The sequence below is a fragment of the Symphalangus syndactylus genome, chromosome 21 (assembly GCF_028878055.3).
Source record: "Symphalangus syndactylus isolate Jambi chromosome 21, NHGRI_mSymSyn1-v2.1_pri, whole genome shotgun sequence".
NCBI classification, from domain to species: domain Eukaryota; kingdom Metazoa; phylum Chordata; class Mammalia; order Primates; family Hylobatidae; genus Symphalangus; species Symphalangus syndactylus.
Genome location: NC_072443.2, coordinates 43,625,347 through 43,636,934, shown reverse-complemented (window position 1 = coordinate 43,636,934; position 11,588 = coordinate 43,625,347). Strand labels below are relative to the sequence as shown.

General features: G+C 34.0%; 1 protein-coding gene across 1 annotated transcript in view; it reads right to left on the bottom strand.

The window, feature by feature from the left end:
* Window positions 1-1,155: 1,155 nt before the first annotated feature.
* The window catches only part of CFAP91 (cilia and flagella associated protein 91), a 63,900-nt gene continuing 53,467 nt past the window's right edge, over window positions 1,156-11,588 (bottom strand). Inside the window, exon 18 of the mRNA XM_055260245.2 lies at window positions 1,156-1,346. The gene's annotated coding sequence lies outside the window, so the exon portion shown is untranslated. The remainder of the gene's footprint in view (window positions 1,347-11,588) is intronic.

Genomic DNA, 11,588 nt, shown 5'->3' with positions numbered 1-11,588 from the left:
AAACGGTGCCCCAATCCTAGTTTTGCTAGGGCAAGGTGAACCCTTTCAAGTTTGTATAATTAGTTTTTTAAAAAAAATTCAGAAAATTAATTATTAAACTCTGATTATTGTTTCTATTTTATTTGTTCTGGTTTCTTCTTCAAGAACTCCAATTGCTGTAGGATAGGTCATCTACAGCTAATTTCTGTCATTTTAATCTCTTTGCCCATTCCTTCCCATCCCATGTTGGATCACTTAATAAATGTGTCACCAACATTACCAATTTTATTCTCTGCTGTGATATTTCTGCCCTTTCACTGCATCCAAATGAATGTGTAAATTTTGTTGCTGGATTTTAAATCTTTTTATATTTTTCCCATCTTAGCCCACTTTCTTTTCTTTTCAGCCTGCATCTGTTTTTTGACCTTGTCTATTATTATTTCCTACTTCAGTTTCTGAAAAGACCCTTTCTTTTTGACTCCTATTAAAAACACCCAGCAAATGTTTCTGAAATTTTCCTTGTTTCTTACAGTAAGATATTTTCTAACATAAGCTTTTATTGTTTTCAGAGTAGCACATATTTTCCTTTATACATTCATTACTTGAACTCCATGTTGATGTTTTTGTTCATTTACTATCTTTTTCCTATTTGACAGTCTTTGAATGAGGAAGACTCCTCATGGAATCCTGATGCTTGTCAATACACAGGAAGGGCAGATTGCCTTTCAATAGCACCATCTCTATGGCTGTTGCATGAACACACTTCTTAGATCTAAAGCTCAAAGGTGGGTTGATGTGCCACTGTAGAAGTGGACCAAAGTATAGTTTTCTGTTCTGATGGAGATGGACACTCGGGTTTCCAGTTTGGGACTATTGTGAACACCACTACTATAAATATTTTTGTCATGCCTGTTGGTGCACACACTCATGCATTTCTGTTGAATATATATCTAGGAGATAAAATCCTGAGTCATGAATATGCACATTTTCAGCCTCAGTAGATAATGCCAATGTCCTGTGAATAGTGAACCAAAACTACTTGGAAAAATATTCCACAACATTTCCTTTTGTTTGATTCAACAAACCAGCACATCCTCATAGTTAACAAAATATTGAAATGAGAGATAAGAAAATGTTCTCTTTAAGTAGGGCATGTAGAAGACACCGAAGAGAATGAAGCTTTTTCATTTGATTATTATTATTGAAAATCATTTTAAATTATTGGATGTTTAAGGAAAATAAATCTCCTTTCTCATGAATCACACACTGGCAAGTTTATGAGCAGTGCACACCTTGGGAGAAGTGCAGACTGCTGGAATTCCTTATGATGATTCGTACAGCTTCTTTTTTAAAAAAAAAATCACAATCTGTAAAAAAGCAAAACAAATGTTTATGATTATGTCATCTTTTAGAAACATTCATTATCAGATCAATACATGCAAAAAATTCCTGTGTTACAGTGTGCCTGAGCCCTAGCTTTGAACTCAGACAGCCCCACACATATCCCAGCTCTGCTATTTATAAGCCTTATGGATCAGATGTTTCTTACTTCACAGTGTGTCAGTTTCCAAATTCTAGCACTTAAAAACATCTGTACATTAACTGAGTTGTATATATACATCATAAAAAAATAAAAATACAAAAGAATGTCAACATGAGGAAGGTAAATCTCTTTTCCCCCAGTGTGAACTCCAGTCCCCAGTTTCCATGCCTGGCAACAGCTACCTACCAACTTCTTATTGGCCTTTCCAGAAATATTATCTGTATATTGCAGGCATAATGTATATACATATATGTATTTGTTTGTATATATACATATGTATTTCTAACTTTTAAAAAACAATGTATGCCTTTATTTCATTACTTGCCCAAATATTACTGAACCATAAACAGAATAGTCAGACATGTACAATAGTAACTAAGCTTATCATCTTTGGTTCTTGCCATCTTTCAATTACATAAAGCCCACAGCTGCTTACCCATTTTTCAATGTTATCATCTCAAAGATATGTTTGTGAAAGTAGGTGGGTAGAATAAATTTTATCTAACAGTATGTTAGCCTAATTTACAACTTTACATATTTTCATATGATATGATGCTTCAATTCATCCTCTTGACCTGGGTCTTGCAAATACCAGAAGCAGGCCTGCTTATGAATGTCCTGAAGAGCAGTTATCCATGGAACATTTGTTTGGGAAAAGTTGATATGTAGACACTGGAGGTCATAAGTACTGTTTCTGATTCTCTTTCCATTTTACTTTGACTTACTGCCAACATCCTTTACTATTTCATTTATTTACTTTTAACTGACAAAGAAAGATTATATATATTTGTCAGGTACAGCATGATGGTTTGAAATACACATTGTAGAATGGCTCAGTCGAGCTAATTAACATATGCACCACTTCATATACTTTTCATTTTTTGTGGAAAGGGTGCTTAAAATCTCTGTTGGCTATTTTCAAAATATAATACATTGTTATTAAATATAGTCACCACGGTTGTACAATGCATCCCTTGAACTTATTCTTCCTAACAGAAATTTTGTATCCTTGGATCAACATCTCCCTACCACACTAGCTTCTGGCAACCAACATTCTACTCTTTACTTCTATGAGTTCAACTTTTTTCTACTCTACATGTAAGTGATAGCATATGTGTATGTGTGTGGATGCATTATGCCTGGTTCATGGCATTATGCTGATATTTCTGTGCCTGGCTTATTTCACTTAGCATAATGCCCTCCAGGTTCAGACATGTTGCTGCAAATGACAGGATTTCCTTCTTTTTTTTAAGGCTGAATAGTATTCAATTGTCCACCATCATCTGTTGGTGGACACTTAGGTTGATTTCAAATCTTGGCTATTGTGATTAATGCTGCAGTGAACATGGGAGTGCAGATATCTCTTTCACACACTGATTTCATTTCCTTTGGATATATACCCAGTTGTGGAATTGCTGGATCATATGGTAGTTCTATTTTTTATTTTTTGAGGACCTCCATAATGTTTTCCACAATGGCTGTACTAATTTACATTCCTACCAACAATGTGCAAGGGTTCTCTTTCCTTCACATCCTCCTCAACACTTATTTGTTGTCTTTTTGATAATAGCCATTCTAACAGTATGAGGTGATATCACATTGTGGCTTTTGTTTGCATTTCTCGAACGATTAGTAATGTTGGGCGTTTTTTTCATGTATCTGTTGGCCATTTGTATGTGTCTTCTTTTGAGAAATGTCTATTCAGGTCCTTTGCCCATTTTTTAATTGGGTTATTTATTTTCTTGCTATTGAGTTGTTTGAGTTCCTCACATATTTTGAATATTAACCTCTTACCAGATGTATGGTTTGCACATATTTTCTCCCACTTAGCAGGTTGTCTCTTCACTCTGTTTATTGTTTTTTGCTGTGCTGAAACTTTTTAGTTAAATGTAATCTCTTTTGTCTGTTTTCACTTTTGTTGCCTGTGCTTTTGAGTCATATCCAAAAGATCACCATCCAGACCAATGTTAGGAGCTTTTTCCTTATGTTTTCTTCTTGCAGTTTTACAGTATCAGGACTTATGTTTAAGTATTTAATCCATTTTGAGTTGGGTTTTGAATATGGTGTGGAGAAAAGGTTCTAATTTCATTCTTCTGTATGTAGATATCCAGTTTTCTCAGCATCATTTATTAAAAAGACTGTCCTTTTCCCATTGTGTGTTCTTGGCACCTTTGTCAAAAATCAATTACCACAAATCCGTGGGTGCATTTCTGGGCTCTCTCTTACATTCCATTGGTCTGTGTGTGTAGTACCATGCTGTTTTGATTAGCATAGCTTTGCAGCAGATTTTTAAGTCAGGTAGTGTGATGGCTTTGTTCTTTTTGCTTCAAGATTGTTTTAGCTATTTGGGGTCTTTTATGGTTCCATATGAATTTTAGGATTGCCTATTCTATTTCTGTGAAAAATGTCATTGGAATTTTGATAGAGATTGCATTGAGTCTGTAGATTGCTTTAAGTAGCATGGATGTTTAAACAATATTAATTCTTCCAATCCATGAACACAGGATATCTTTTCATTTAATAGTGTCTTCTTTAATTTCTTCCATCAATGTTTGATAGTTTTCAATGTACAGGTTTCCTTGATTCAATTTACTCCTAAGTATTTTATTTTTTTTCCTTGTAGCTATTATAAATGGGATTGTTTTCTTGATTTCTTTTTTGTATAGTTTGTTGTTAATGTATAGAAATGCTACTGATTTTTGTATGTTGATTTTGTACCTGTAACTTAATTACCTTATCATTTCTATTAGTTTTTTTGTTGGAGTCTTTAGGGTTTTCTATATATAAGACCATGTCACCTGCAAAGAAAAACAATTTAACTTCTTCCTTTCCAATTTGGGTGCCTTTTATTTCTTTCTCTTGCCCAACTATGCTGGCTGAGACTTCCAGTACTATGTTGAATAGAAGTAGCAAGAGTGGAGCATCCTTGTCTGTTTCTGATCATAGCAAAAAAGGCTTCAAATTTTTACTGTTGAGAATGATGTTAGTTGTGGGTTTGTCACATATAGACTTTACTATGTTGAGGTACATTTGTTCTATAACAAATCTGTTAAGAGTTTTTTTGTCATGAAAGAATATTGAATTTGTCAAATTTTTTTTCTGAATCTATTGATAAGATCATGTGATTTTTGTCCTTCATTCTGTTAATATGGTATATCACATTTATAGATTTGTGTATGTTGAGCCATTCTTGCATCTGTAGGATAAATCCCACTTGATCATGGTGAAAGATCCTTTTAATTTGTTGAATTTAGTTTGTTACTTTTTTTTTTGAGAATTTTTGCATCCATGTTAATCAGGGATACTGGCCTGTAATTTTTCTTTCTTGTAGTATCCTTGCCTAGTTTTGAAACAAGAGTAATGCTAATCTTGTAAAATGAGTTTGGAAGTATTCCCTCCTCTTCAATTTTTTTGGAAGACTTTGAAATTTAAACGTTTGGTAGGATTCAGCAGTGAAGCCATTGGGTCCTGCCTGGGATTTTCTTTGATGACAGTCTTTTCATTGCTGATTCAATCTCCTTACTTATTATTGGTCTATTCTGATTTTCTATTTTCTTCATGGTTCAATCTTGATAGGTTGCAGGTGTCTAGACATTTCTCCATTTCTTCTAGATTGTCCAAATTGTTGGTATATAATTGTTCATAGTAGTCTTATCTTTTGCATTTCTGTGGTATCAGTTGTCATGTCTCCTCTTTCACTTCTGATTTTCCTTGAGTCTTCCCTCTTTGTCCTTAAGTAGTCTAGTTAAAGGTTTGTCAATTTTATCTTTTCAAAATACCGACTTTTAGTTTTGTTGATCTTTTCTATTATTTTTCTAATCTCTATTTCACTTATTTCCGGTCTAATCTTTGTTATTTCTTTCCTTCTACTAATTTTGGGCTTAGTTTGTTCTTCTTTTTTTAGTTCTTTGAGGTGTAATATTACATTGTTTACTGGAGATCTTTCTTCTTTTTTGATGCAAGCACATATTGCTATAAATTTCCCTCTTAGAACTGCTTTTGTTGCATCCCATAACTATGTCTTGTGTTTCCATTTTCATTTGCCTCAAGGTATTTGTTTTAATTTCCCTTTTCATTTCTTCTTTGACTCCTTGTTGTTCAGGACCATGTTGTTTAATTTCCATGTAATTCTGAATTTTCTGAAATCCCTCCTGTTACTGATTCCTATTTTATATACCACAGTGGTTGGAAAAAATACTGGCTATAATTTCAATCTTCTTAAGTTTGTTAGGCTTATTATCAGTCATCAGTCTTGGAGAATGTTCTGTGTATATTTGAGAAGAATGTGTATTCTGCTGCTGCTGGATGGAATATTCTATATATGTCTGTTAGGTCCATTTGGTCTAAGGTGTAGTGTAAGTCTGATGTTTCTCTATTGATTTTTTGTCTAGATGTTCTGTTCATTGCTGAAAGTGGGATACTGGAGGTTCCCACTATTACTGTATTACAGTCTAGCTCTCCCTTCATATCTATTAACATTTGTTTTATATATTTAGGGGCTCCAATGTTGAGTGCACATATATTTATAATTGTTAAAGCCTCTTGATGAATCGACCCCTTTATGACCATACAATGACCTTTTTGGTCTCATTTTATAGTTTTTTACCTAAAACCTATTTTATCTGATGTAAGTTTAGCTACACTTTTTCTATTTTGGTTTCCATTTGCATTGAGTATCTTTTTTCATCCTTTCACTTTTCAGTCTATGTGAGTCCTTAAACTGTGAAGTGAGACTCTTGTAGGCTGGACATAGTTAGGTCTCATTTGTTTGTTTTTATCCACTCAGCCACTCTATGTCTTTGAATTGGAGAATTTAATCTAATTACATTCAAGGTAATTATCGATAAAGACTTACTACTATCATCTGGCTCATTGTTTTATGGTTGTTTTGTAGGTCCTTGTTCCTTTCTTCCTCTCTTGCTGTATTCCTTTGTAATTAGGTGACTTTCTCTAGTGCCATGCCTTGATTTCTTACTCTTCACTTTTTGCGTATTTAATATAGGTTTTTTGCTTTGTACTTACCACGAGGAATAGATAAAACACCTTATAGTTACAATAGGCTATTTTAAACTGGTAACAACTTAAAATTTGATTGCATGCAAGAACTGTACACTTTTTATCCACCCTCCTCAACATCTGTGTTTTCAATTTCACAATTTACATCTTTTTATGTTGTGTATCCCTTAACAAATTATTGTAGATATTATTTTTAATAGTTTTGTCGTTTAACCTTCATACTAAAGATAAAAGTGATTTACACACCATCATTACAGTATTAGAATATTCTGAATTTGACCGTATGCTTACTTTTACCAATGAGTTTTATACTTTCATATGTTTCTTGTATTACTAACTTTCAACTGTGGAATATGACACATATAGGAAGGTACCTAAAAGCAATGTGCAGCCTAATGAATTAATGTACAGTACTCATCTGTGTAAATATCACACAGGTCAGGAAATTGTATTCCATAAGCTCCCATTTACCCCTTCCCAATCACAATCCTCTCTTTACCTCCTAAAAGTAATCACTATTCTGATTTTTATTTTATTTTTACAGTAGTCACTTTCTTGCTTTTCATTATACTTTAACTTTCTAAGTATGCATTCCTAAACACTATAGTTTAATGCTGTTGGTTTTTAACTTTATATAAATAAATTCATACTGTGGATTATTTTTGGATTTGGGTTATTATGGTACTTACTATATTTGTGAGATTCTTCCATGTGTTATATTTAGTTCTACTTCATTGTAATTGCTGTAGAGTAAGGAATGATAAACTTTTTCTGAAAAGGGCTTAATAGTAAATATTTTAGGTTTTGTGAGCCAAATGACAAAATCAAGGATACTCATTTAACAAAAGAGAAAACAAATTTTCACAACATTTTTTGATAAAATTCAAAATACACTACTAATAATTGACTATAGCTTTTTGTAATATAGTTATCTTAATGAAAAGAATGGAATTCTTATTTGGGGGAATAACATTTTGCTTAATTTGGGTTCAAGTCATTGAAATTGATTGCAAATGTTCATTTATTAATAGTGATGTGTAATTAGATTTTCCTCTTTCTCATTTCATCTTTGAAAATGAGATTTTCCCCTATCTCATCTCATCCCTATCTCATCTTTGAAAATGTCTTTTCATTCAGAACAGTATGGCCAATACTGGTATCCATCCACAATTACATACTTTTATATAAATATCCATATTTATTGCTTGGAAGGCATTTATACAATTCTATTAGATTCTTCTCTTGATATTTTCTTTTTAGCAGGTCATTACAATACAGATTAATTACTTCCAATTGAAGGTAAGATGAACATGCTTCCATTGCAGATAAATAGATTTTGAAATTTTCTTTGCACTTGTTTCAAGGTCCAAAAATGCTACTAGAAAAGTAGTTTAGGCTCAGAAAATATATCCAATGCAAATATATGTAGGAATGAAGATCTTCCTTCTTGTTTTAACTTTTCATAGCATAGGAAGTATATTATTTGGGATTCAAATAATGTTAGTTGCCAATGAAGGGACTTTACTATAGCATAAGCTCTGCATGTAAGCTTTGCTTGCCTTGCGACATCAGGATAGATTCATTAAAAAATATTACCAAGTCTGCAGCAATAGCCAATTTCCAAAGCCCTTCAGTATTCTGTAACAGTAGCTGAGGATGGTGTTCTTACTTAGAAAAATCTCAATCTTGGCCCTGAGCTGGAAAAAAATCACACTGAAACTTTACCACTCTGAACCACTGAATGTCAGTGTGATGGGTGCAAGTCAGAATATTCAGCGTCTCTTTCTGACCAAAAGCCAACCAAACAAACAGACAAACTATACACATACATAAAAACCCACAAAAAAACAAAAAATTATAGAAGTGTCAATAGTTAAGTCCATGGAACTGAGTGAATTTTATTACTGACATAACTCATTAAATAACAAGAGATATTCAAACATTTCTTAAGCAGAAAAACAGTATCTACCGAAAACCTAAAGGTCACATTATATGGGAAAATTTGGCCTTACCCTGGGGGCTCCTCTGCACCCCAATCCATCACGCCAGCCCACACAGCTCCTCTGGTTTCTCTTTACCCTGGTAACGTCCCTCTGCCCTTGGCAAGAATATGCGTTGGGCGTAATATTCTATAAATGTCCATTAGGCCAAGTTTTTAAAAATTATGTATCTAAAATATTCCATTTTAATTTTATTTTTATTATTATTGAGACAAGGTCTTCCTCTGTCACTCAGGTTGGTGTGCAGTGGCATGATCTCAGCTCACTGCAACCTCTGCCTCCTGGGCTCAAGCAATCCTCCTGCCTCAGCTTCCCAAGTAGCTGGGACTACAGGCGCACACCACCATGCCTGGCTAATATTTTTTAAATTTTTTGTAGAGACAGGGTTTCATCATGTTGTCCAGGCTGGTCGCGAACTCCTGAGCTGAACTGGTCCACCTGCCTCGGCCTCCCAAATTGCTGGGATTACAGACGTGAGCCACTGCACCCAGCCAAATATTTCATTTTTAAATGTTTTTTCTCTCCGCTTGCTTGTTAGTTCCTGATAAAGATTAAAATTTCCCAGAATTATTGTGGATTTGTTGACTTCTCCAGGCAGTTCTGTTAAATTTTGCTACATTTAGCGGGGGGCCATGCTATTAGGTATATTTAAATTGTGACATTATATCTTCCCAATAAATTAGACCTTTATCTTTATGGCATGTCCCTCTTTTCTCTAATACTTCCTGCCTTAAAGTTTTCTTTGATATGAATATTGCTATATCTGCTTTTCTATGGGTGGTGTTTTTATGGTATCTTTTTCAATCTTTTAACTTACAACCATTTTGTATATTTAGATTTCATCTAGGCTTCCTGCAAGCAGCATATAATTTAGTATGATTTTTATTCAGTCTGGTAAATTCTGACTTTACTTGGAGGAATATTTTGTCTATTTACATTTAATGTACTCAATGATAAATTTTGGTTTACATCTACCATTTTATTCAGTGCTTTCTATTGGTTCTGTTTCCTTTTTTCTCCTTTCTATCCTCTTTTTGTATCGAATGTTTTGAAAATTTAATCCCATTTTCTTCTGTTAGCTTAGATGTCATATATCTCTTTACTATCCTTTTGGAGTTGCCCTAGAGGTTACAAAATGTATCCTTGAGTTGTTATGGATCATCGAGTTATCAATGTCAACTTATACTTTTATCCTCCTCCTAAACAATGCAAGTGCCTTAGAACAATTTAATCCATTTAGCCCTCTTCTGACTTATATATTACTCTTTTGTTTTATAACTGCATTGCTTCTATTATTGCTGTTTCTTATAATTGTTGTTTTATGCAGTCAATAAGCCAATCCACATACCTGTCCTTAAATTTATTTCCAACCTTCCAACTGAGATAATTTTTCTTCTGCTTAAAAAGTACCCTTTAATAATTTCTTGTGTTGCAGATCTCCTAGTGACAAATTTTATTAGTTTCATTTGTCTGAAAATGTCTTTCATTGCCATTCTTGAAGAATATGTTTGCATGAAGAATATGTTTGCCTAGAATCCTACTTTATTTCAATATATCGAACATATCATTCCATCTTTTTGGCTTTCATTGTTTCTGATGAGAAGTCAACTGTCAGCTTAATTATTGCTCTTCTGAAGGTAATTTATCATTTTTCTTGAATGCTTTTAAAGGTTTTTCTTCTTCCTTTTGGCTTTCAGCAGTATTAGTATTGTAAGATATATCTAGGTATCATTTTCTTTTTATTTATTCTGCTTAGGGTTAAGAAGTCTTCTTGAAAACAAGTCTTTTATCATTTTTGGAAAATTCATATTCCATATGATCTCCCAACGTATTATTCCTGCCTTTAGTAGTCAAATTTCTTCAATCAGTGGTCCATGCCTACTCACTTTTTCTCCTTTTCTAAATCATTAAGTTATTCTAAATCTATCCTTCTCTCTCTTCTGTAATTTCTATCCTTTTGTCTTTCTGTGCTTCTTTCTAAATATCTCTGAGGAGAGATTGACTGAGTTTCTCACTTTTGCTACTGTACTTTTAAATTCTGGAATTTCTATTTTCTTCAAATCTGCTATATCATTTTTATTATGTCCAGTTCTCTTGAAATTTTCAATATTGGCATTTACCCTTTGAACAGAGTAAGTGTCTTAGCTCGGGGTGTCATAACAAAATACCATAGATTGGATAGCTTAAACAGCAGAAATTTCTTTTCTCAAAGTTCTAGAAGCTACAAGTTCAAGATCAAGGTGACAGCATGGCTAGTTTTGGTTGAGAGTTCTCTTCCTGTCATCTAGATGGCCACCTTCTCACTGTGTCTTCACATTGAAAGTGGAGGAAGAGAGAGAGAAAGGAAGAGAGAGAGAGGGAGAATGGCAGAGGGAGAGAGGAAGAAAGAGAGAAGAAGTGCTGTGATGTCTCTTCTCGTAAAAGCAATAACCCCATCATGAGGGTTCTGCCTTCATTACCTTATCTAAACCTAATTCTTTCCCAAAGGTCCTGTCTCCAAATACCATATTGGGGGTTATAGCTTCAACATATGCATTTTCAGGGACACATTTCAATCCATAGCATTCTACCCCAGGTAGAATTCATGTTCTTCTTGCATGCAAAGTACATTCACTTTATACCAACAATACCAAAAATCTTAACTCATTCCCACATCAACTCTAAAGTTCAGAGTCTCATAAATACTATCCAAATGAAGTATAGGTGAGATTCAAGATATGATTTGTCCTGAGGCAAAATTATTCTCCAGCTATGAGCCTGTGAAACCAGCCACACTATGTGCTTCCAAAATGCTATGGTGGGAGAGGCATAGGAGACATATTTCCTTCCAAAAGGGAAAAATCAGAAGAAAGAAATGGGTGATGGATCCTAAGCAAGTCCATGACCTGGCAAGGCAAATTCCACTGGATCTTAATTCTTGAGTATAGTCTTCTTTGACTTAGTGTCTTGCTTTCTAAGCCCACTGGGGTGGCAGCGTCATTCCCATGGCTCTGCCTCCTTTGACCGTACAATGCCCCATCCCCATGGCTCTAGGTTAGTGTCCTATCCCT